General features: G+C 40.9%; 1 protein-coding gene and 1 non-coding gene across 2 annotated transcripts in view; both read right to left on the reverse strand.

Annotated features, from left to right (window-relative positions):
- The window catches only part of FBXL17 (F-box and leucine rich repeat protein 17), a 415,020-nt gene that overhangs the window by 41,093 nt on the left and 346,576 nt on the right, over positions 1 to 27,351 (reverse strand). The gene's annotated exons all lie outside the window — the stretch shown is intronic.
- LOC119949062 lies at positions 27,106 to 27,209 on the reverse strand. Its single transcript, XR_005457158.1, has one exon. It is a non-coding gene; the product is annotated as a U6 spliceosomal RNA (small nuclear RNA).

Consider the following 27,351-nt stretch of genomic DNA (forward strand, 5'->3'; position numbering starts at 1 on the left):
ATGCCCATAGGAACTGAAAAGGAAGAGAGTCAGACTCCATGCCTAGAGCATATCTTTTTCTTTCCCCCTCTGGGAGTTTAGCAAATCTGGTTAAACTCCCTGGATCTGAATGCATATTTTGACCTTTTCTTGGAAGCTCGGTAACAAGCCTTCCAACTAGTGAGAATGATTTTTACTAAAAATATCTTTTTCTGAGCACCCTCCTTAAGTTTCAATACATTATATTAATTTCAATATATCATATACATACATATATAGATTTAAAATAAAAGAATTTCAGATCTTATTACTACATTGTGTTTCCAAACTTTAGTATAGCACATTGACTAAAACTGATCGGATTGATTCCCCCACTTCCAAAGGCTAGTGCACCAATACTCAGAATGTGGAAGGAAAAAAAAAATATTCAACCACCACAACCATGTGCTTCTTGCGGCCCCAGGTTCAATCAATCTTTAATAAATGACAAGACTAAGTAAAGTAAGAGAGGAAGCCAGTGGTACCCAATCTCAAGACAGAAGTGAGAAAGGACATTGTAGCTACAGCCTGATAGGCTAAATCAATCAATCAATCGTATTGAGCGCTTACTATGTGCAGAGCACTGTACTTAGCGCTTGGGAAGTACAAGTTGGCAACATATAGAGATGGTCCCTACCCAACAGTGGGCTCACAGTTTAGAAGTCTAAAGTGCTCCCTAAATGAGCACTTTAGGGAAAATATCTACAATATATAGGACTTTTCTCTCTGGGGAAAAAAGATATCTAACAGCTAACAATCTGCATGAGTTACTTAAATGGGTAACCCAGAGAGCTGAAAAGACAATGAGGGGGATGGATCAAGTCAAGTCTACATTAGGCCAATAAACCACATATGTACAAACCCTGCGCAAAATTGTCAAGGCTTATACTATCATTACAAAAGACATATTTCTCCATTCAGTCAGTGCATACAGTATTCAAGTGACTTCAATACTGCAATTAAAGAACTGCAATAATGAAATGCTATTTCTAAGATCTTGCAGTAACTGCATTAAAAATATGGTTCTAAATTCTTCCATGATTTGGAGGGCACCAAAACTCATGAGGTCGTGTGGGGGAAAGGCTTTTGTCAACAAGAACACAGTGGTAATTTCAAAAATTTACAGTATTTTCCTTCTTGCAAGCCCACGGAGATGAACTATCAACATTTTTCAAAACTACTGGGAAATTGAGCCCATTATATAATGGGGTAATTCAGTGATGAAAGGAAAAGGAAAGCAATCACTGTCATCAAGCCTTCTACCATGTTTTCACTCCTTTGACTTCTCCAGAGGGTGTACAGGCTCAACAGTTCTTCCCTCTGTGGATGGATGTCCAGAGGACTCTCAAAGGCTGTTGGCTCAGAGATTGGGGGTCTGCTTAAGGAGCTTCCTGCCCCTCCCTTCTAAATTTCCTCTAACTGTGGAGAAAGTAGCTGCCCTCCCCTAGAGCTACTGACCCATTCTGACTTTCAGGAAAGCTTCCACTGAGTAAATCTTGTACAGCCAGGGGAGGAAGAGTGCTCCTTCCCTTCCCCCACCTGCCAGATCCCCATGTCCAGATCTCCGGCCAGGTGCATATCATTCATCCAATTTGGCAAAGATAATACACCAGTCCCGAAAAGTGCATGCCACAACTGAGACTGTAAACAAGGTTTTAAAAAGACATGAAAACTGTCAAGTAGAATTTTCTGGTCAGGGTGACTTTCTGACATTCACAACTCAAAAACCATTCTGGGATGATGCTTTTACTCTATTTTATGTTGATAATACCCCCACTCTATGCCCCTAGTACTGCATTGGGCCACCAAGTTAATTACAATTAACCAAACCTGTGGTGATTTCACAGATCCAGACAAATCAATATAAATGCTTGTTTAGAGTGAGCACCACTGAGACTCTGGGAGAAATGAACAAAATTAAAAAAGGCTCCATACTGTGAATCATTGCAGATAAAAATGAGAAAGCAATGAAGGGAGTACTTCAGAAAACCCATTTTGGAGAATCATGATTAAACCCTTTAAGTGTATGCTGCGTACATCAGAAAGACAATTGGAGCCATGTTCCCGTGGAAGGAACCACAATTTGAGTACAGAGTGTTCAGTGAACTCATCAAATTAACTTCAAATAATGACACCTAATGTATGTGCACAATATTTATAACTTAATAGCTGCACCTTACTTGCATCTTCTTTAGACTAATAATGCTTCCATCAGTAATTAGCTGTTCTACATAATGAATAGTATAAAACTTCAGGAAAATCGTTGAATATAATCATCATGGACCCCTTTATGTAACAATTAGGATGATGGAAATACCAACAAAAAGTGCTGTTTGTTCCTAAGGGGTTTGAAACTATTTTTTCTGAATGCCTTTAGTTCATCCCACATTTTAATCTTAAATAGCATACTGTTAGTTTCTGAACTATTAAGCAACTTTTCCTGAGGGATCATACAAAATGACATGCAAAAAATACGCCTTATACATCTCAACTGGTGAAGGCTGACATCTTTTTGCGAAGAGAGAGAGGGACAGCTGAAAGGGATGAGTGAGGTGAATGATGACAGAGATAGGTAGAGAGAAGAGAAATGAATTTTAGGCTGTGGAATGAGGTGAAAGGTATTAACAGATATTAAGGAGGCTCTCTTGAGGGAGAGCTCCAGACACAGACACTTAACACTGCCATGAGAGATCCTGTCCATTCCTGAGAGAAACAGTGTGGCCTAGTGGAAAGAACGTGGGCCTGGGAGTCAAAGGATCTGGGTTCTAATCCTGGCCCTGTCAACTGTCTGCTGTGTGACCTTGGGCAAGTTTCTTAACTTTGCACCTCAGTTCTCTCATCTGCAAAATGAGGATTCATTACCTGTTTTTCCGCCTACTTAGACTATGAGTTCCATGTGGGACTTGATTTTCTTGTATTTACCCTAATGCTTGGCACATAGTAAATGCTTAAGAAATACCACTCCAACCTGAAGTGAATGCTTCAGCCAATCTATCAAACTTATTGAGTGCTTAATGTTTGCAGAGCACTGTACTCAGGGCTTGGGAGAATACAATGGGAGAGTTGCTGGACATGTTCCCTGCCCATAGGGAGCTAACAGCCTGTGGGAGACAAACATTAAAATAAATGTAATGAGCAGTGTGGCTTAGTGGAAAGAGCAAGGGCTTGGGAGTTAGAGGACATGGGTTCTAATCCTGAATTAGCCACTTGTCTGCTGTGTGACCTCAGGCAAACCACTTAACTTCTCTGTGCCTGTTACCTCATCTGTAAAATGAGAATTATGACTGTGAGCCCTACGTGGGACAACCTGATTACCTTGTATCTACCCCCATGATTAGAACAGTGCTTGGCACACAGTAGCGCTTAACAAATACCATAATTAATTGATCAACCATTGACTAGCTCCCTGTCACTCTTCTTCTCTGCCTATGGATTCACTGAGTGGCAAGCTCTATCTAGACTTCTTCATTGAAACCTGCATAGGTTGCCAGAATTTATTCCAACCCTGGAGAGAAATGTTTCTCATTCAGCAATTGCATTGTGACTGTTTAATAACTGCTTGGTGTTTAATACTGCGTCATGCAGCACTGAGGAAAATCTAGCTGAACAAATGCTTGTAATCACTCTTTGCTGAGTGGCCCCTCTTGTTACAATTGCAAAATTTTTTACTTGCTCAAGAACCTTTGAGGGTGAGCTAAAACAAAGTCAAAAATTTTTCTTCTTTTCAATTCCCACCTTGCTTCACAGAATGGGACAACACGCCTCTACCAATTCCTTCCTTATTTTCTGAAGAAAAAGATATTGTTTCTTCCTCTAGGTCAGAGCTGAGAATCTAATTCCCCCATTTAAAAACATTTAAAAAACAACAAAATGGAAGTATCCTGATACACACAACTATATAATTACCTCAATTTATAATCGCATCAGAACTAGCTCAAAGTTTCACAAGATTTTTTGATTTCCATTGTCTCCCTATTTCCCCCTTCTCTCCACCACCGCTGCATCTCCTTCTCTCCATTCCCTCTCTTCTCTATTGCCTGTCCTCCTTCCAAGGAGGGTGTGAACTTTATGTACATCTGTTTTAAAACCAGGGTCTTAGTTATCATCACCAAATAATGTGCCCACATTATTGCGGCACTATGTTGGATTGTGTACAGAGCAATTTCAACAGACACGGTCACTGCTCTCCAGTAGCTTACCATTTAAATCAATTTGAACCTGGACAAATAGATAACTGTTAAATAAAACCTAAAAATAGACAGCTCAACACAGAAAAGAATTAAAGTAGAAAGAAAAACATACATATACCAATCCCATTATTTGTAACTTTAACTTCATGCAAAAAAGATCACCGATGTGTTCATTATTTTCTAATACAATCAGTATTTTATAACATATTTAAACCTTCATTTCAACAAATTAACAAGTACCAGTTGATGCCAACTGACCTAAAGAACACCAGGGAAAACCAGTCAGTCAGTCAATCAGGCCAATGAAGGATACAATATATAGCATAATTCTTTTACTTTATTTTAATACCACATTACTGCCCATTAAAATACAACATATGTATTATCTTCATTAAATGTGTATTGTACCATCTAATAATTAAGATGTTTGCTGGAATTATTTCCAATTAGCTTTTGTAAAGGGTAAAAAAAGGAAAGCCTTCAATGCAAAGCACCCCAAAAGAATCCTCCTTTTCAATCCAGTGGCGATTAATATAGTCATTTTTCACCTGTGTGAATTTAGCAGAAAATCTGATTTACTAGATCGACCATCCCATGATTTAATATCAGCCATCTGGCTCAAAAGACAGCCAAGGCTAAAACAGAAAATCAGTTTAGTGGAAAAGGATGAATGTGGGCAGTTTAGTGGAAAGGGATAAGCTCTGCTGAAAGGCAGTGGATGTGTCTAGGAGCCTGAACCCCTAGACACATTTGACAAATCACATATGCAATAGCAGAAAAAGGCAGGAAAGGTACCAGATTTAATCCCAGCATTATCTTTTAGACAACAAGTGCTTCTCACTTTTGTGAAAGCACCCAATTCAATCTTTTGGGAAGAAAACTATAAATGAATCACAATTTAAAAAAGTAAAAGACAGTATATGAATCTACCTTAATTCTTTATACTGGGTGCATTACTGTGCCCAGGAGAAGAAAAGCAACACCCGGGAGAAAAAAAATGAGTGAAAGCTTCCTTCCTCACTTCTGGCTTTGCAATTAACCCTCCTGCATTGGCCCTGTGTAACTAGAAGTGTTTCAAGTCCCAAAATACACTTCTCTACCTTCTAGGTAGGCTGCACTGCCACACTCCGGATCACCTCAAAAGAGTTGGAAGGAGGAGTACTAAGAGATTCTTTGACTACGAATGATGCATGAAGCCACCTGCTGCTGGTAGAAAATAGGTGCTGTTTCTCTTGCCAATCTTAGAAGACCTTTTGTCCAACAAGTTAGCACCTGGATGGGCCCTTCAGGACTCATGCCTCTAGGGCTGGCCAGGACTAAGACAACCTCATTTTGGCATCAAGTTTGTCTCAGAATCCTTCCAAGCTTTTCAAATCCATCCTTCTTCTTAACTTTCACCCACCACCCATAGGATTTGCAGCAATCTCGACTGAACAGCCAGGGAGGTCTGGGCTATGGGCTCTACGGGCAGCAATTAGCTGTTCTACATAATGAATAGTATAAAACTTCAGGAAAATCATTGAATATAATCATAACATGAAAGGGAAGCCAAACAGAACTGGCCATTATTGTGGTAACACTTAAAAAATCAGAGTTCAAGCAGGACAGAATCTGAGTTCTGCCAAAGCCATGGGTTCAGGCCATAAGGTTTGGTATTGAAAATTGGGTTCTTGCAAAACTCTACCAAGAGTGTGAAATATTCTTGAAAAGTTTTCCACTTACTGAGTTTTGGAGTATTGTAGATTCCCCAGGAGAGGCATATGCTGTCAGACCACAGGTCTTCTACTCCCTATGCCTATCCTGAACTTATATCAGTAATGATTTGTTTTCCCCCACTCTGAAGACTTAAAAGTTAGAGAGAGCATTGCTCACTCTGGCCCGGGTTCCAGTAATTTTCAAAATGAAATGCACCTTTGTGCATGTAGTGTGAAGATAATTTTGATCCTTGTAATGGATCAATACCTACTTATCCTGCTGAACTGCAAGTATTGCTTTTATTTTAAACATGTTGGCTGTCCTGCTTTATTGCTAGAGAGACATCCCTCAACCCAAATTGGACTTCCAAAATATTTTATTGTTATTGCTGGGTCCTACTCTTTCCCATGCCTGTCTTCAATCAGACCGACATCTATCGGTTCAAAAGGTTTCACACTTCTTTTAGCCAAGAGGGTGTTTTGGTCAGGTCTCTTTTCTTAGAGATGAGCACCTCTGTCCTTCACACTTCATATCTTTACCTCTAAATTCTTAATGCATAAATGGTTATTTAACTGTGTCTTCTTTGCCCAATTCTTTCCTTGCTTTGGCTTGTTGAATATAGGCACATGGCAAGAGAAGGTAATATAGTATAGTTCCTACTTGGGAGCTTACCGTCCACCCCTCAAGTCCACTACAAGAATCGGACTGTTCTACCAGCTACTGAATGGTTTATAAAATAATGTCCCGCTCGAGCACCGTGGGTGCTGGAATCAAATATTCCTTGTCGATTTGGTGAGGGCCAGGTAATGCTGCAGTGTAACAATCAATCCTGTCTTTTCACTATGGAGTGCAACAGGGAGGGCCACCTGCAAAACATTTTTATGATTAAGCTTTAAACAAGTTTTATAGTGTAAGTTGGGCAAACTCAACTCCTGCAGAACTCTCACTGCAATAACCCAATCTTTTCTATATCCCATGCAAGCAAAGGGTAGTGCTGTCCCAATTACACCCAATCTCTTCACTGACATTCCACTTGCCCTTGGAGAGGCACCCTGGCCCATCTGCTTTTATTGCAGAGTTTAACAAAATATAATGACTCCAAACAGAATGGCTAGGGAATGTGCAACTTCCAGTGAGATATATCTTAAAGAACCTCACTGGATTCTTCCAGGAAATTCAACTCAACAAGGTATATGTTAAATTCCTTCAAAGGCAAGCAAAACCTGATAAAAGCCCACTTTGAATCAGGGGCTCTGACTACCACCTTCTTGAATTTTGCATCAGAAAGCGAACCTGCAAAAGGGAACTGCAATGTTTCAGATTTCCAGTGGTTGCTGAGAATAAAACTCTTTTTTGACTCAAGTCCTAATTTACACCCTCATTTCATTTTCTATGTAATAAATGAATGCACTTCACTTCAAATCCACTGAATTAAAGGGTTCTGCTGTCACTACGGCTGGAGAAACTTTTTTTTTCCTTCTGAAATAAAACCCTTCCACTGAGAAATGGCTTTCCCAGTGACATGCTAAGAATTTAGTCTTGGAGAGTGATCAAAGGTATAGCACTAAGTCATGGTTTCTTTCAATCTAAGAATTCTTTTACTTTTGTGTGGCTTCTTATCATGGCCTGTCAGGATCCCACTATCCCTTCAGAACAACACTTCAAAGACGTGAGGCAAAGTCCATTTTACAAAATGTGATGATATTTCACAGAGTCAATATGTAAATAGCTACTATGTAGGATAGGATAACACTACTCAGGAGTGGGCACTTCACTAGGAAGTAAACACTAGGAGCTTCTTCTTTTCCAACTCTAATTTCTAGGATAAAAATGGATTTATTTAAGGTCACCAGTGAAAGCAACAGCAGATAGGCAAAGAAGAATATTTTATAAAGCCCAAGAAGGAGATGGTATCAAAAGCTTTTAGAATCTGTGGATTTCTTAAAGAAGGTGGAGATGAAAGAAAAAAAATCACAGTGTAATTATGAAAAACAGATGGTCCTTTTAAAAGATGAACAAACAGTGCAGCTTATGAAAGTATGTTTCCTAACTGTAGCATGCTGAGTATTTCAATGCAGATTGCTTCAAATGGGAAAATCAGGATGAAATTACCAGGATTAGTTCACTGAATGACATGGTGTACTCAGTACTCATCTACAGTTTCATCTGTAAAGGTCTGATATCATGCAAAAAAAAAAAAAAGAAATTAACTGCCAAGGCAGTAAGGATTAACCAATATGCAGTCACATGTAGAGAATGAGGTTGCTTGGATTTAATTTTGTTAATGATATAGCCGTCCCTATTTTATCAACAAATTTTCAATTTGTTGGGTAAAATGGATTAAGAAAAATGGAAGAAATATCAGATTTTTAAACCACCAAAGGAACAGCCACGTAAACCTTCTCCAAAAACATATTTTAGCACAAATGGGTTTAAGGGTATTACTTGAGAAGGTTCTTCCTCAATTTTACAAATTTTTTTGAGGCAGAGATTTATGGAGTCGCTCTGGGCTCTTCTCTTTCCTCCATCTGAATTCCTAGGGTTTTCAGAGACCTGGGAGGATCCAGTTCAAACAGATCATCTAAAATGATCCAAATCTCTTGGGGCTCCTAATGGTTCCTGGTCAAGGGGCCCCCTAAGGTGACTGTGGCCCATAGTGGGTCTCGCAATCTGTCATAGGCATGACCAAAATTTTGGGGATAGTCTTGGTGTCCCCAAATCTGCTGTTTGAAGGATGAAGTCCGCCCCAGGTCTAAGGAGATGTGACACTGCAGCTGTGCTGAAAAATTCAGGAGGAGATGCTGAGTTTTAGAGTTCAAGAAGAGAAGCTTTGTCATTACTGGATCAGACTGATAGCACAACCAGCCCGGTATTATGGGGCCTCAGCGTTCTTGGTATATGAGAGTAGCTTTCCTTAACATGCGTTTTCTTGCCTAGGAATAGACAGTCTATCATCATTAACTGTTTTCTCTACATGCCTCACTTTCTTGCTATATTTCTATTCTGGAGCACTCATCGTCCTTGAACCTACTGATATTTTTAATTCATATGACCTTCTATGGTCACAAACATCACAGGCCCACCACCCACTGAGGATAAAAAGTGCTTCCTTTATTCGTTTTGAACCTCCCAACCTCAGTTTTAATGGGTACTATGGTGTAGTGGATAGACTAGGGGGCTGGGAGTCAGAAGGTCATGAGTTCTAATCCCTGCTCCACCACTTGTCTGCTGTGTGACCTTGGGCAAGTTACTTAACTTCTCTGTGCCTCAGTTACCTCATCTGTAAAATGGGGATTGAGACCTTGAGCCCCCATGTGGGACAGGGACTATAATCAACCTTATTTGCTTGTATCCACCCCAGCGCTTAGTACACTGCCTAATAATTATAGTACAGCATTTAACAACCACTATCATTATTATCGCTATTACTATTTAAGCCCTGCAGAAGTACCTCACTAAAAGTTTAGTATTGGGGTGGCCAAAGATATTAGACCTGAAATCAGGGAGTAGTATCGGTACTGGGAGAATCTGATTCAAAACATTCCTTATTCAACAAGGGGAGAAAATGCCATAACCGAACATCAACCATAAAGGAAAATGTAGCTCTGATTGTGACTGGAATAAAAAAAAAATCCCCATCCCCAAATCTGAAGTGAACTTTTTAAGAAAATTGAATCAGTTAAGAATATCACCTTTTATAAATCTAACAGGAACCAAATTTAACATCAGTGCCAAAGGCAGAGTGAATCTTTCTCAAACAAGTGCCTAATTCAGCAATAAACCTGTTGAAGAGATAGATTTAATGTTCACCAAGGCTAAGTGTTTAAGAGGTCTCCGCAGTATAATCTGTCACTACTGAAAGTTTTTGCTGTGCCTTAAAAGCCAGGAAAATTGCTGCATAGTTCCACTAGTAACTCTGAGTTGCCATGTCAGAACAATCTTCCATGATGCTTTGCAATTTTCATACATCTGAAATCTAAGCTTTCTGTTTATCAATCACATGGTATTTACTGAAAGCTTACTGTGTGCAGAGCACTGTATTAAGCACTTGGGAGAGCACAACACAGCAGAGTTGGTAGACACATTCCCTGTCTACATGAGCTTACAGTCTAGTTTTCTTTATCCTAGTTTAAAAAAAAATACCCTACACTATGATGTTTCAGGATATGGGCACATCAAAATGCAGATAAGTAAAATATTTTTTCAACTATCACATTCCTTGACTTTACAAATTCAGCAGAAGCAGTGTTGACCCTACAGGGAATACCACTCAAAAAAGATGGTTTGGGATTTGCATTGTGATATTTTCATAAATTTTACTTTGAGTACTAAGAAGCTTCTACTGTTTGTACTAAAAACGACTCACATTCATACACCGGAGGGTTGACCATTCCAAACCCATTGTCTTTATTTGTTGTACTTGTCTTATATGTACATGACACTTAGGGGCGATGGCGCAGGAGAGCAGTGGTACTGGAGAAGGCGCCAATATGCACGACTGTGAAGCTCAACTGGATGATGACCCACACCCACACACCTCCATATATTGTTGGGTTGACTGGCAAAAAGTGTCTGTTATGTTGTTCTCTCCCAAGCACTTAGTACAGTGCTCTGCACACAGTAAGTGCTAAATAATACAACGAAGTGCAAGCCTGGCTCTGAATATGCAACCCAGCCTGACCTAGGTAATGCAATCAGTTAATTCAATCTGGATGGTCGGGGAACTGAAAACCTGCACCGTGGCAACCTTGACTGGAATCAATCAATCAATCAATCGTATTTATTGAGCGCTTACTATGTGCAGAGCACTGTACTAAGCGCTTGGGAAGTACAAATTGGCATCACATAGAGACAGTCCCTACCCAACAGTGGGCTCACAGTCTAAAAGGGGGAGACAGAGAACTGAACCAAACATACCAACAAAATAAAATAAGTAGGATAGAAATGTACAAGTAAAATAAATAAATAAATAAATAAATAAATAAATAGAGTAATAAATATGTACAACCATATATACATATATACAGGTGCTGTGGGGAAGGGAAGGAGGTAAGACGGGGGGATGGAGAGGGGGACAAGGGGGAGAGGAAAGAAGGGGCTCAGTCTGGGAAGGCCTCTTGGAGGAGGTGAGCTCTCAGCAGGGCCTTGAAGGGAGGAAGAGAGCTAGCTTGGCGGATGGGCAGAGGGAGGGCATTCCAGGCCCGGGGGATGACGTGGGCCGGGGATCGATGGCGGGACAGGCGAGAACGAGGTACAGTGAGGAGATTAGTGGTGGAGGAGCGGAGGGTGCGGGCTGGGCAGTAGAAGGAGAGAAGGGAGGTGAGGTAGGAGGGGGCGAGGTGATGGACAGCCTTGAAGCCCAGGGTGAGGAGTTTCTGCCTGATGCGCAGATTGATCGGTAGCCATTGGAGGTTTTTGAGGAGGGGAGTAATATGCCCAGAGCGTTTCTGGACAAAGATAATCCGGACAGCAGCATGAAGTATGGATTGAAGTGGAGAGAGACACGAGGATGGGAGATCAGAGAGAAGGCTAGTGCAGTAGTCCAGACGGGATAGGATGAGAGCTTGAATTAGCAGGGTAGCGGTTTGGATGGAGAGGAAAGGGCGGATCTTGGCAATGTGGAAAAGAGTAGGCAGTGGCAAAAGGAGAACCAAGGAGAACCAAGGAGAACCAAGTGGCAAAAGGAGAACCAAGATGCATAATAATGTTGGTATTTGTTAGGCGCTTACTATGTGCCAAGCACTGTTCTAAGCGCTGGGGGGGGATACAAGGTAATCAAGGTTGTCCCACGTGGGGCTCACAGTCTTACTCCCCATTTTACAGATGAGGGAACCAAGGCACAGAGAAGTTAAGTGACTTGCCCAAAGTCACACAGCTGACAAGTGGCGGGGCTGGGATTAGAACCCATGACCTCAGACTCCCAAGCCCGTGCTCTTTCCACTGAGCCATGATGCATCAATGAACTACTGAGAGGGCCAGCCAGCCTAACCCTAGGCTTAAAGGATAAAGATCCAAGTTCATAGGTGACGCAGAAGGGAGGGTGAATAGGGGAAATGAGAGCTTAATCAGGAAAAGCCTCTAGGAGAAGATTTGATTTGAGGAGGGCTTAGACGGTGGGGAGAGTGGTCATCTGTAGCATATGAAGGGGGAGCGAATTCCAGGCTAGAGGAAGGATGTGACCAAGGGGTTGGTAATAAGGTACACAAGATCAAGGTACAGTGAGTAGGTTGGTGTTGGAAGAGCGAAGTGTGCAGGCTGGGTTGTATTAGGGGATCAGTGAGGTAAGGTAGGTGGGGATGAGCTGATTGAGTGCTTTAGGCCAATGGTAAGGAGTTTCTGCTTGATGCAGAGGTGGATGGGCAACCAATGAGGACAAACTTTTGTTTTGAGAAAAATAATCCGGTCAGCAGAGTGAAGTAAGGACTGGAGTGGGGAGAGACAGGAGGTAGGGAAGTCAGAGAGGATGATGCGCTAGTAAAGGCAGGATATGATAAATGCATGGATCAGCTTTCCATCACGCTCTATCCAGACAAACCCATATCATCAGAAGAAAATTCCTTAATTATACAGTCGTGTTCTATCCAAATACATGTAGTGAAAACACATACTTCGAAAACCTGAGATTACATATTAATGTTAGAAAAAACCCAGCCTAATTTAGGTACCTATTAAACAAATAACAATAATAATGTTGTTATACTTGTTAAGCATTTAACTTAATATATGTCAAGCACTGTTCAAAGCACCGGAGTAGATACAAGTTAATCAGGTTGGACACAGTCCCTGTCCCACATGGGGCTCACTTAACAAATATCATTATTATTATTATTATGGTCTTGGTCTCCCAACCTAAGTGGTGGGGTAGATACAGGCTAATCAAGTTAGACACAATCCCCATCCCACAGGTGGCTCACAGTCTTAATCCCTATTTTAAAGATGAGGTAACTGAGTCACAGAGAAGCTAAGTGACTTGTCCAAGGTCACACAGCAGGTGTGTGGTGGAGCCGGAATTAGAACCCAGGTCCTTCGACTCCCAGGCCCATGCTCTATCCACTAAGCCATGCCGCTTCATAATGTCCTGGAAATGTGTTCTTAAGAATTTGCTCCCTTGCCGCTACCAAAAATACTAGATACAGAATTTCAAATTTCTTGGAGCAAAATCTCATTGACTTATCTTGTCATTCACATCTAGTCCCTTGAAGAAAACAGCAACATTCACAGTAGGGCTATACAGTACTTTCCCCTCCACGGCAATAACAACTGATACTCTGTAGCCAGAAAGAGTTAATACGTCTCCCAAAGTTCCTAATTTACCAAAGAATAATTTATCTACCAGGCAGAACTGGGCTGCTTGTAAAATCTGAAGGAAAGCTCTGTTAAAAAAGAAAAAAAAGAGAGAAGTAAAATAAACATTCAGGGCAAAGAATAAGAAAAAAATGAATGAGGGTTATAAAATGATTGTGAAAGTATCACACTTCATAAATGTTTTGCAATATTTAATTACTTAAAATTCTGAAGAGGGTCAGTGCTGTTGCTATTTCACAATTAGGGGTATTGAGGCAAAGAAATCAAGCTATGTGGTAAATTAACATCTGAGTATATAAATTAAAATCAGATTCTCAGTTTCTAATCCTCATAAAGCACTCCGACCCATCATCATCAACAGTATTTATTGTCTGCTGCGTACAGAGCACTCTAATTAGTACATGGGAAAATAGAAAAGTAGAAGACAAGTTCTTGGGCCTCGAAAAGTTTGCCATCTCATTGATGAATACATATGTAAACATACTATAAAAGTGACCCATCTCAAATGTGGAAAGGAAACCCAATAATACAAAAACCAGCTAATCTGGCTGAATAAATGTTATTAGGAGGCCATGGTTTAGGTTCCACAAATGGCGAGCCTTTATGGTCTAGACTAAAAGGGGAAGGAACCAGTGGAGAGTGAGCGGTTGAAGATGGAAGTTAAGGAGGGGAGAAGGGACGGAGCGAGAGATTTCATGAGATGAGAGGGTGAATGAAGCTTGTGTTTTAGTACTAAGGGTTAATGATTTCTTTTTGGTATTTCCAATATCTATTCTATTAGTTTAGAATTTTCTAATTTGCAGATCAAAAATGACAAAACGGATAACCTTTAAATTAGAAGCCCTGTGTCAAAAACATATACTCCGGTAACAATTTTATGAAATACAGTAGGAGGATCTGAATAGCACAAAATGGTCAATTTATTTGGGGGTGAAATGGCAGGAAGTGACTTCAGGAAGTCACCCCTTCAAAATGAAGCAGGAGGGATCATAAAGCAGTGGCAAGAACTTGTGTATGAAGCACACCAAGAAACAATTTTGTAAGTATAAGAGGAAAAATGTAGTCTATATCCACACTGCAATCCAAAGTTCTGAGCAGTCTTCTTAGTTTAGGAATTCTGGGTCCACAAAGGAGGGGAAAGAAATCAGTTCCGGAAAGATTTGAAGAGCTTTTCTTCAGCTTTATGGCAACTGTGAAGGTCATGTGATTCAAATTAAGCAAACCACCTAGCTACACTTTCTCAAGAACAATTTGAGCATCCAAAAAATTTCCAAGGCATAAACAGCAGCCTAGTCATCCACGGCAGCAGAGGTAAGAAGATAATGATATGTGAAATAGAATGATTTAACCCTCTTTGCAGATTTTGATTATGCTACAATATAGAAAAAGAGCTTTTGACCGTGTCAAGTGGAGATTCAAGGGCACATAGTGCTGTCTATTCCAGGAAAATTTAGCAACAAGTAAAAGCAAATTGATTTTTAGTATGGATATTGCATAATTAAATAATCTTTTAACAACAGAACTGTTTAAAGGGTAATTATATTGAAATACCTTCTAATAACCTACACACAACTTTTTTGGCTTTTGAAAAAATGCTTGGGGAAAAAAACATTTTTGGAGGATGTTTCTCAGTGACTTAAATCCTGCTTCTTTAACATCTATTTTTTCCTTGCTATCAGTTTTAAACCTAATGCATTACTCTAGCTTTTGGTCATGAGTGAAGCTCTACTTATAAACAGGATTGCTAATTCAAAGTTTTGAGTGTCTTCAAATCTCTGGATTAGACTAATTCCCCATAAAATGATGCAACACCTTAACAGTACACTGAAATGAATATAATTTGTGTGCATCTTAACAGAATTAACATCTGACTTGGATCTGATACTTCACCAACTGCCCAATAAGTGTCCGCAATACAGCAGGCACTAAATGACAGTAAGGCAGCTAACATGAAGAGAATTGATACCACTGCTTTTTGGTTTTAATTCAACACATGAAGGTGCCAAAATATTGAACTGGCAAAGAAAAGGAAGTTTTACACCCACCTGCCAGCCTGCTTCCCAAAACTGGGCTTTTTATATTGTACTCTCCCAAGTGCTTACACCCAGTGCTCTGTACACAGTAAGTGCTCAATAAATATGGCTAATTTTGAATGAATACTGCAGGGAGTGAGTAGGGGAACTCTGTAGCTTTGGGCAGAGTGGCTGATGGGATTTAGAGCCAGAATTTTCGGCTGGACAGAGAGAGCTGTGAGATGCTTTCAACCCTTTAAAGACCCTATCAATGGAGCTATTTCTCTCTGACCGGGGTTAGGACAAAAGATACAGTGACTAATTATTCCAAAGGGAAGACTGACCCTCTGGAACCCAGAAAAGTTGCCTAAGCTGGAGACTGGGGTGAGGTGTCACAAGACCAGATCCTGAAGCAAAACAGTTTTTTATGGGACTTGTGTTTGCCTGTATGAAGGAAAGGTACTTAGGGGCACTTGCATTGGGATTTTGGCAATGAGGCATAGATGCAAATATTTCAAGGGGTATTGGAATGGCTGGTAGAAAAAGATGAGTTCCATTTAGTCTGCGTCCTTACTACCTGGCCTGTGTTTGAGAGGGCCCTCTGATCAGACCTTGGTGTCCGTCTCATTAGAAACTGTCACTGTCAGATTAAAGATCATCTCTGACTGAGTTGTGGCCACTGGAGAACTTTTTTTAAAAATGGTATTTGTTAAGCACTTACTATGTGCCAGACACTGTACTAGATGCTGGGGAAGATACACGGTAATCAGGTTGGACACAGGGACAAAGTTCCTGTCCCAAACAGGGCTCTTAAACTTTATCCCCCTTTTACAGATGAGGGTTTCTAGTTGGAGATGGTTTTCTAATGTTCAGTGAAGGTTTATTGTTTGGAGATGGATTCTCACCAGTTGGAAATCATAATAATAATGATAATTGCAGTATGTGATAAGCGCCTACTATGTGTCAAGCACTGTTCTAAGCACTGAGGAGGATAAAAGATAATCCAGTCAAAGTCACCATCCTGCACAAGGCTCCCAATCTACGAAGGAGGAGGAACAGGTACTGAATCCCCATTTTACAGGTGATGTAACTGAGGCAGAGAATAGTGAAGTGACTTACCCAAAGTCACATCACAGGCACATGGTGGAGTAAGGATTAGAACCCAGGTCCTCTGACTCCCAGGCCCATGTTCTTTCCACTAGACCTCACTATCCTACAGTTGGAGTCTGCTACTAACCAACCAGCACCTTCATCTGTTTGGATGGAGGTGGGTGATTCAAGTTTTGGGTTAAGATGTGAAAATCTCCCCAAAGAGATTACAATTCTGTCAGGTAGACATGCTGATGTCAGGATACCCAAGGCATACAGGGACTAGGAATAGTTGGCTCCAAACCTAGATACACAATGCAAAATCATCTAAACCAAATTTGTCCTGGGGGTGGCACTTGACTTTACATCCTATCAATTTGGGCCCCTAACATACTTTTCTACCAAAAAAAAAGCCTCCTAAGAAAATATTCCTGATTCTGTGCACATGTGGCCAAAATCTACATAGGACTCATCCATATTTACTAATGCCATCTAAGGTTATTCTTTCTTGCCTGTCCACCTCTCCCTTGCTCTTTTTTTCCATATCACTAAATGAACACAATCTCATCTGCTAGCTCACATGTTCCAAATACAGCTTCCTTTGATAAATTCATTAGAAAGTAATTAAAAGGAGAGGCAAAAATCTAACCAATTCATTTTAGGTCTGCTGCCTGATTTCCTTTGGCTGTGGGTATGAACTAATTTCATGGCTAGTTAATTCTAATCCTAGTTTAGTGATTGGTGGCGTTTACACAGGGTAAAACAAATGACCACTTTACCCCTCTCCCCCATCCCAAAAGAAGAGTCTCAAAGCTCTTTCTGTTTCTTAATGATGAAAGTTTTTGATGGTAGATATCTACAGCAGAGTGTGTTACCATATATAGGATTCAGTGGAAAGCCACAGATTCTTAGTGATTGAGGTGAGTTGATTTTGTTGGTATCATTATGCCTATGTGCTTGTCTCCTAATGGACCCTGGGGTCTCTGTGATTGACACTTCATCCCTGTCCCTTCTTGACTTTCCTCCCATTTTAGTTATAAAGGAAAATTTGAGGTGCAGTGTTATCTAGTGGAAAGTGCACAGGCCTGTGAATCGGAGTACCTGTGTTCTAATCTCAGCTCCGCGACCTGCCTTCTGTGTGACCTTGGGTAAGTCACTTCACTTCTTTGTGTCTCAATTATCTCATCTGTAAAATGGGGATTAAGACTGTGTGCCCCATGTGGGTCAGGGATTGTGTCCAACCCGATTTGCTTTTTACAGTACCTGGCACATAGTAAGTGCTTAACAAATACCATAATTATTATTAATATTATTAATAAAACTTGATACATAATGACTCTCTTCATTGCATATTGCAGACAATATATGCATTCTGCTGCACTGAGATGCTATACTGCTGTATTAATCTATTTCTTATAACAGCGGTACGGTTAAGTTTCTAATAATAATAATAATAATGATAATAATAATAATAATAATGTGAATGATGGCATTTGTTAGGCGATTACTATGTGTTGAGCACTGTTCTAAGCTCTGGGTAATAATAATAATAATGATAATTATGGTATTTGGTAAGCGCTTACTATGTGCAAAGCACTGTTCTAAGTGCTGGGGTAGACACAGGGTAATGAGGTTGTCTCACATGGGGCTTACACTTTTAAATCCCATTTTACAGATGAGGTAACTGAGGCACAGAAGTTCAGTGACTTGCCCAAGGTTACACAGCAGACATGTGGCAGAGGCAGGATTAGAACCCATGACCTCTGACTCCCAAGTCCAGGCTCTTTGGACTAAGCCACGCTGCTTCTCTCCAGAGAAATAAAGCACTACAAGCAGTGACTGGCAGTGTCCTTTTGAAACAGAAATGTGGACTAGCTCTACACTTTGGATTATTTTCTTCCAGCCTAGTTTACGCACAATTTTCATACTTCTTCTGCCAAATAACACTTAAATACCAAATATTTATCATCTATTAATTAGCTCTAACCACTCCCTTAACCTCAATATCCCCCCTTCTCTGTGTTCAAAACCCTGCATCCCAGAGGGGAAGGAGAGAAAAATCTACAGGGCAAAAACCTCCCTAGCAGACCAGTAAGTACACACTTGGAGAAAATCTGAGATATATAGGCAGTGCTAGGATATTGGTCCCTGCTACATGGGGTAATGATGTAAGGGTCCCCTGGGCAAGCTTTCTTTTAGAATGGGGGGGGGGGGGGGGCTGAAGGGGGATGGCTAGAGCAGGGGCAGGCTAAATGCAACCTGTGGGCTGGAACCAGCCAGCCACACCATTTAATCGCTCCCCTGGGGTTTATTCCAGCCACCTACCCCCTGGGAAGCTCCTGATTTGCTCAGTCCCAGCTGCTAATGCCAGAAATTACCTTAGAGCACATTGTGACCCTCAGGTCAGTGACATGTGGAGGTTCCTAACAGTATCTGCAGCTGGTTCAGAGTTTCCTTTTCCTCTCACTTCCCTCACTAGTGTTTAGCCCAGAACCACTTACACAATATGAAAAATGGCCCATGGAGTCAAAATACAAATGAAGACACCAAGGCTCAGAGAAGTTAGGTGTCTTGCCCAAAGCCACACAGCAGACAGGAGGCAGAGTTGGGATTAGAACTCATGCCCTATTCTCTATGCCATGCTGCTTCTTGACTGAGTAAAGAAGCATAATACAGTTTTTTCAAATACATTTTTTAAACTGTAGAATGAATGAAAATTAAACATTTTCCCCCTCAAAGTATTTTTAATATGAACGATTTGGGAATTCATTCTGTGGCCTAACAGCATTCTACATTTACTACATGTACTGAAAATTAGAGGAACAGCAACCACGACACAGTATACCTTCATTCTCAATTTAAATTCACTTCTACATTAATTCATTCCTTTTTATTGAGCACTTACTGTGTGCAGAGCACTGTACTAAGCACTTGGAAAGTACAATTTGACATGATATTCCACAGGTTTAGAAAAGCATAATTAACGTTTTCCCCCAATTTTCACTCTTGAACTTGGATGAAAATAGGAAAAGTCAGTCAGTCAGTCAATTGTATTTATTGAGTGCCTGTGTGAAGAGCACTTACTAAGCCCTTGGGAGAGTACAATACAACAACATAACAGACACATTCCCTGTTCACAATGCGCTCAGAGTCTAGAGGGGGAGATGAACATTAAAATAAGTAATTATAGATACGTACTTAAGTGCTCTGGGGCTGGGAGGTATCTGACTTTTCAAAAACTCTAGAATGTGGTGGTAAAAAGAGCCCCCAGTCAATCCCCCTCAGCACCTCTATAGGTGGTGAGCTCAGGGGCAAAGTTAAACAGAGAACAGCAAGATTTATCTTTGCTTCCTAGGTTGGAAATCCTGGGGTTCCCCCAGAGCGCTGCCTGCCACACTGCAAGTGGAACTCCTGGAGTTTTAGGGAGCTGTGTCATTCCTCCAGGACTCCCTCCCCAGTTCCTGACACACACAATGATGGCATGGAAAAAGAGAAAACTATGCGGAACTCAGATCAGCAGCCTAACTTACCTAGGAGTTTCCTTTTTCCTCTCACAAACTGGAAGAGTAGACATGCGGAGTTACACTAAAACATGTCCTTTCACAACCTGATCAGTTGGTTGTCTGCAGAGCATTTTATGATTCATTAGGAAAAAGAGCCACACAAGTGGCTACTTTCCCATATCCTCTTTTTAAATTGATCTCGATTTCAAATATGTGAATTTGTGAATGTGAATTTCGGTTCTAATCGGTCTTTTATCTTCTTTCCTAAAGTTCATTTTTAATGCACTGCTACTCCCTATTTGTGTTCTAAGAGACCCCATGGTATGAATGAAGGGAAAGGAAAATGCTTTGTCAGAGCATGTCATTGCTAGGATGCAAGACCTACCACTATTTTTTATATAATGCTATGAATTATTCTTTTTCTTTTTCCTCCACCTTCTCTTTTACTGACCTTGGATGGAATTTAAATATAAAACACACACTTTTTTAGGGATAGACATTTCATTTTCAAAGCATTAAATTCTGAATGCCTGCAGAGGCATTAAAAAAAAAGTTAGTGATGTCCTGGGAAAAGGAGCCCTGAGATATGCTCTCTCATCCATTACAAAAGAAATTCTAAATAATAATAAGGGTGAGAAAATACGGTTTCTCTTTGACCACTGGTGGAGGAAACCTGGATATATCATAAAATCTGCTGAAGAGGAAAAGCATGTAGAAGCAAATAAAGGGGAAAACCGGACTCCTATGGAGCATGTTTAAGCTCTGAGGAATGGCTTTTCACCAAGATTAAAAGGGAGGCAGAATGGAAGTCTTTGACTAGCTTTGCAGGGAAATGAGTGTACAGTAGCAATCCGTCACACCCTAAGTTCTGAATCATTTATTCTTTTAAACCTTTATTTTCTTAACATAGTTGGGTTTATGATTTGGTTTAGCAGGCAAGAGGCTGATTTGATTGATTTCCAAAAAAGGCCCCACTGGTTTCCCCATGAAAAGATTTAATTACCATGTGGTCCACCGGTATTTTACGTTTTTACTACCCTTATTTTTTTAATGGCTACTACGGCCAATAAATGAATTTAGAGGCCCAGATTCAAGAAAGATATATCTCTGGAATCATTTTGGATTCCACTTACCAGGAAGTAGTTTCAGAACATGGCTACAGCAATTGGGTGGAAAGTGCCGAGTTTGAGAAAAGGGAGCCATTGCACTAACAGGCGTACTATTTACTCAATATCTTATTACTACAAAAAGAGTGAAAAGCATGTATTCCTAATCTTACAATGACTGAGGTGCTTTCATACTTCATTTAGCAGTGTGCCTACTTACAATTATGCAGTAATCATTGTAACTGCATGCAGATGGTTGTAGAAAATATGCTGCCCTGCTTTTTAAAAAAATATATTCTGCTAACATCTCTGAAGGAATGCTTCCTTGCTCAGGCATAATCCCTTGGTTATAAACAGACACCCCCAAATCTCCTTGGCTGTTCACAAGTGAATGGTGTAAGGCTACCGTTGCATGATCTGCTTTTTAATAGTTTACTTTTTTCTACCAAGTTCAGTGGCGGGGATATAATGCAAGGCAATGAAAGGTGAAATCTCTCTCTGCCTCTAAAGGACTTGACATTAGCAGTGAAAAAGACAATCTACCGTCGATATTGAAAAGAGAAAAATCTAAACAGACTTTAAAGGTGGCATTTTTAAATGACTTCTTTCATTTCTGAAATCAAGATAATCTACATTTCCTTGCCTCTCAAATGTTTCTCCCCTTCCCCTTCTAATTAATGCCATGGAAGATTATTTGTTTTTATTTTGGCTTCTTCAAATCAGCCAAACTAACCTGAAAGAAAGACTTAATTGCTTTAAAATAGTCATCTTTTGTTATTGTTTATGGGGAAATCAAATCAACAATGATAAAATCCCATTTTGCAACTCTGACCTTTAGTTATTATGAACCAGATTGTCCCAGGGACTAAGCTATTCTCTTGGTTTCTGCATTTCTGTAAACTGCATTAACTCTTTCGGCCTATTATGGGTGTTTCAAACTCTGTAGTTTGCTGAGTGTTGATGAATTTGGACATATTAGCTTTTTTAAAAATATCCACTTTGTTGAGGATGAATTTTCATTCCAGGTAAACAGATTAAGAGCTTAACCATTTTGGTACTAAGCACCGGTATAGATTCAAGATAAGCAGATTGGACACAGACCCTGTCCCGGGTGGGGCTCAATCAACCAATACTTCAATGTTGAATAAATATTATACCTACTGCTTTCTATCTTAAATTTTTGGTACTGGAAAGTAGGGAGACACCGTTTTTGGACTCTGATCTACCCAAGCCCTAGCATTATGCTATCCCTGACAAAAAGTTCTTCCATACTTTCCAGTACTGTATAATGTGCTGGAGGCAGACACAAGCTTATTAGGTTGGACACACTCCATCTCCCCATTGGGGCTCCCAGTCTTAATCCTCATTTTACAGATGAGGTAACTGATGCACAGAGAAGTCGAGTGACTTGCCCAAGGTCACAAAGCAAGCAACTGGCAGAGCCGGTATTAGAACCCAGGTCCGCTGACTCCCAGGCCTTCGCGTTCTCCTTTAGGATGTGCTGCTTTGCATGGATCCGTGGGGTGTCCCATTGAGAGGGGATGAGCCAAGCAGTCAGAGAGCTCCCAGGTGTGGTTGAAAGCAACTGCTGGCATCCAATGCCAGTGCCTGGTGAGAACCAGGAGTGAGGCGGTGGAGGAGGAGATACTCCTCCTTAGGGACCTTTTCTTTCCTCTTCCTTCCTGTCTTGCCTTCCCTCTTCCAGTCCCTCCTTTTCTCTCCACTTCTTTTTGCTCCCATCCCCTCAGTGCCCTGCGTTCATGCTCGAAAAGAAACGTAGATGGACCTCTATGCTGTACCTCTTTCTGTAGCCAGTCACAGTCCCAGGGTGGGCTCAGAGGTGAGACTGTATCAGTCTCCTCAATGGCCTCCCTGCCTCCAGTCTCTGCCAGTCCAAATTCACTGTGCCGCCCAAGTCGTTTTTTCCAAAACCTCATTCTGCACACCTCTCCGCACCAAAAACCTCCAATGGTTACCTATTTCTGTCTATATCAAGCTGCAATTCCTGACTATTGACTTTAAAGCCGTCAGCGCTCGCTCGCTCTCTCTCTCTCTCTCTCCCCCTCCCTCCCTCCTACATCCTAGCTCATGCACCTAGTTCCTCCCAAGCTAACCCTCAGAATCGACCTCATTCTCAATTCATCTGCCTCCGACCCCTTGTTTCTGCCCTTTCTCCTGTCTGGAACTCCTTCTCTTTCAATTCTTCAAAGCACTCCTGAAAACCCACCTTCTCCAGGAAGTCTTCCATGAATAATTTCTGGTCAAGCTTGCTATGTGTAGAGGATCAGTCACTGCCAGGCTCCCTATATATGGCCTCTATTCACGGGACAGCCTAAGTGCCCATTATTGAAAGGACTAAAGGCCTTACATTTTTGGGCCCCATTTATAGACCCATTTATACTAGCAGTGGCAGTGATTAGGAACAGAATCAAAACCAATTAGTGCCTCCATCAGCCATGGCTGATTTTATTTGAGTTTTGAAAACTGAAATTTGTGCACCTATGTCAACAGTTTGGAGGCCCTGAGTGTTAATGTTCTTCTTGGACTGTAGTTGCCATTTGGTGCTCCCATCAGAAATGACTGAAGAGAAAATTATTTCTCATTCAATCATTTGAGCACTCACTATGTGCAGAGCCCTGAACTAAATGTCTAATTTAAGTATTACAATGTTTGAGTGCTATTTTTTCATTACTGCTAATCACACTTACAAAAACACCTCATGTTAATGTTTAAATGTTGGTAGATGGAATCCCCAGTGAAATATCTCATTTTTATGAAAACTTTAAGGACCATCTAAACTCTAGAACTTCAGAGGTAAGAATCCAGTGCAATGTATCTGAACCACTGAGCTTATATTTCACTGATATTAAAAGCATAAATTTAAATGGTATACATAAAACATACAATATACATGTCTATGCATAGTCGGTTCATTGTTGGTTTTATGGTAACTTCAACTTTTGAATATTCTGATTTGCACATTATAAATTCTGAACTCGGATATTATATTGCATTAATATAGTAGTTGACATTAAGCACTTTATTTATTGGCTGTACATGTCCTGAAATTCTCTATGAAAGCACTGTGGTTGGATAACTTTCACTGGATCTCCATGTGGTCTACAACAGGTGGAATTTCTGGGACGAGTGGGAAAGTGATCTTTTCTACTTGGTTCATTATATGCAATTCCATTAAACTGTTGGAAATAAAGTGCTGACTTGTCTACTGAATTCTCAACCCCAGCTTATATTAAATAAAACAAATTTGATTTGCTTTAGCAGCATAATCATATCTCAAACCACTGAACTGATTTTCCTGAGCATATGGTGAAGAGACTTTTAAGAGGCAAAGACAATTAAAAAAAAAATCAAATTGAACATGAATTTTCTCTCAATAAATCCCACCTCCTTTACGTTTGAAAGGATGGACACAGAGAAACTGCAATCTTAGCGCTTTATATTTCAAAATCTTTCCGAGCCTGAACAAAATACTGCTACAAGATGTAATGACTTCTTCATATAATCAGCGCAAAGCTTGAGGTTTACTTTTGTTTGTGGGTGAAAGCCAGGGTAATTATTTTTCTGTTGGATGGAACTGAACATAGAGGAGGGGCTGAAAGTCAAGGAGAAGGGGTGCAGTATCAAGGTAGGAAAAGGAAGAGAAGTTCAGGAAGCAACATGACTTAGGGGAAAGACAATGGGTCTGGGAGTCAGAGGGCTTGGGTTCTAATCCCTGCTCCACCACTTGTCTGCTGTGTGACCCTGGGCAAGTCACTTGACTTCTCTGGCCTCAGTTACCTCATCTCTAAAATGGGGATTAAGCCTGTGAGCCCCATGTGGGACAAGGGCTGTGTCCAACCTGATGAGCCTGTATCTGCCTCAGTGCTTAGGTACAGTGCCTGGCACATAGTAAACACAACAAATAACTTAAAAAAAAAAGTTCCAGAAATATTAGCACTGCAAGCTGAAGAAATCAGAACCCTATTCAAGTACTTTAGCTACCCGCTCTGTTAGTGAACACCACAGCTCTACATGTTGAGTGTTCCAACGTAAACTATGACCCTATCAAATATTTTAAGTTCCCTCCCAGTTCTTACCTTCCCAATTTTTCTGTTTGGGAGATTGAAATATGTGAAAACTCTGTTATGGTAGTAGGTGTGAGGTTTGTTAGAAAAATCTAATGTACAAGCCATGGCAGGCAAGTCACAAAGGACCCACTATTAGGCCCTGTGAGACCCACACAGGATATCTGGCAGAGAGGAGAAGCAGAAGGAGGGACAGACATGCAGCCCAGGTGGTCTCTTCACTGTCTCAGCCAGCAACCTGACTCCCTTGGGAAGAGGCTGCTGTCACTGTGGGGCCTTGTTCATTGGAGGTTTAGGTAGTGTCACTCTGCATGCAGCTCCCCTGTACCCTAATCCCCTTTACCAAGGGCACCCCCAGGTAGCAACGGCACCTCCAGCCTCAGGCAGAATCCATGGTATTTACTGAGCACTTACTGTGTGCAGAGCACTGTACTAAGCACTTGGGAGAGTACAACAGAGTTGGGTAGACCCATTCCCCACCCACGATGAGCTTACAGTCTAGACGGGGAGACAGACATTAACATAAATGAATAATTCAAAGATATGAGTGCTGTGCGGAATCAGGCTTACGGCTGAGGCTGGGGAGGGATGGACTCGGTTGGGCCTTGCTCCTCCTGCTGCAGAGCGGGCTTGGAAATAAATGTGTGAGGGGGAGTGGACACTTGCAAGTGAGAGAGAGGAACTGGGACTGAAGGAATGTCACCAATTGAGATTCTTTGTAACGATCAGTTTCCTAGGGTAAAATTGGTGATATGTGTATTTGGAGAAATGCTCTCCTGCTTGCACAGAGCTCATTCCCCAAGTGCTCGATCGGTGCCAAGCGTGAAATTAGCCCTATTTAAATTCAAATGTCAAAGAAATACCCTCTCCGAAATTAGGCTGTTTCTCCGTAAGGCTACTTTATCTACAGGTAAGAGCTACATGCCGAATCAGTTTAGCTCACATTATTGATTTTACTGTCACTGTTCTCAAGTTAGAACCTCCTCTCTTGATATTTTCCTTACACTTTCATCAGTCACTGAATGGACAGTATTGATTCTCTACTTAGAAAATCAATCACTCAATCAATCCAGAGCATTTAATGAGTTGTTTTCTGTGCAGAGCTGTGTACTAAGCTCTTGGGAGAGAACAAAAGAGTTGGAAGAAACAACCTTTTGGCTTCAAGGAGCTTACCATCTAGTGGGAATGACAAATTAAAATAAATACCAAGTAGGGGTAAAGCAACAGAGTTTAAGGGCATGAACATAAACTCTATGCTGGGGGTTGGGATGGTGCCCGAGTTCACAAGTGCTTAGTCAGTCAGTCAGTCATTCGCATTTATTGAGCACTTACTGTGTGCAGATCACTGTACTAAGCGCTTGGAAGAGTACAATATGGGGGGTGCAGGAGACAAACCACACTCTCGCTGCCAGTTCCTTGCTGCAGCTGCAGTCTCGGGGACAGGGTGCAGCTTTGTTTTAAAAAAAAAAATAGTATTTGTTACATGCTTACTGTATGCTAGGGACTGTATTAAGCGCTGGGGTGGATGCAAGCAAATCAGGTTGGTCACAGTCCCTTTGGCTTAGGTAGTGCCAAAGAGCTGAAGCAGGTTGGAAATCCTTCCCTCACTTGGGAAACTCTTTCCCAAGGCTACGGTCCATCCCTTAATGAGGCTGGAGTTCAACTCGGCTCCTGGAATATATGCCAACTCAACATGGAATGCTCTTTTATTATTTATTCAACTCTCTCTTAACAACATTGGTTTAAAAAAACATGAAAAAGCCCAAATGAACATGTCTGCAGGGTGTCAACCTAATGTTCTTGCCCCTCCCCAACTCTCACTCTCTCACACACACACACATGCGCACACATGCTCCCTCCAAAACCACCCTCCCCTACTACTTCAACCAGAGGCCACTAATTTCTTGACCCCTTCTACTTAACCCAGGTCATCATTACAATTCAACATTTTTTGACATTTGTTAAGTACTAAGTGTTGAACACTGTACTAAGCCCTGGGATAGGTACAAGATAAACTGATCAGATACAGTCCCTGACCTATACCAGTCTCACAGTCTAAAGTGGGGAGAACAGGTATTTTATTTACCATTTTCCAGATGAGGACACTGAGTTCCAGAGTTACATACATCCTTGTCATCCTTACACAGGGGCTATGCTAATCTTCTCTGTAGCATTCCAATTTTAGTTTATGTGCTGCTATATGTAAATGACTGAAGTATTCCGGTACTCATACACCCCTTTAGCACTTGGGTATATACAATTCTTTATACCCTATTGTTTCCTCATAGCTGTAAATTATTTGAGTGTCTGTCTCCCCAGCTAGATGGTAAATTCCTTGTGTGCTAGGA

Source organism: Tachyglossus aculeatus, chromosome X3 (genome assembly GCF_015852505.1).
Source record: "Tachyglossus aculeatus isolate mTacAcu1 chromosome X3, mTacAcu1.pri, whole genome shotgun sequence".
Classification (NCBI taxonomy): domain Eukaryota; kingdom Metazoa; phylum Chordata; class Mammalia; order Monotremata; family Tachyglossidae; genus Tachyglossus; species Tachyglossus aculeatus.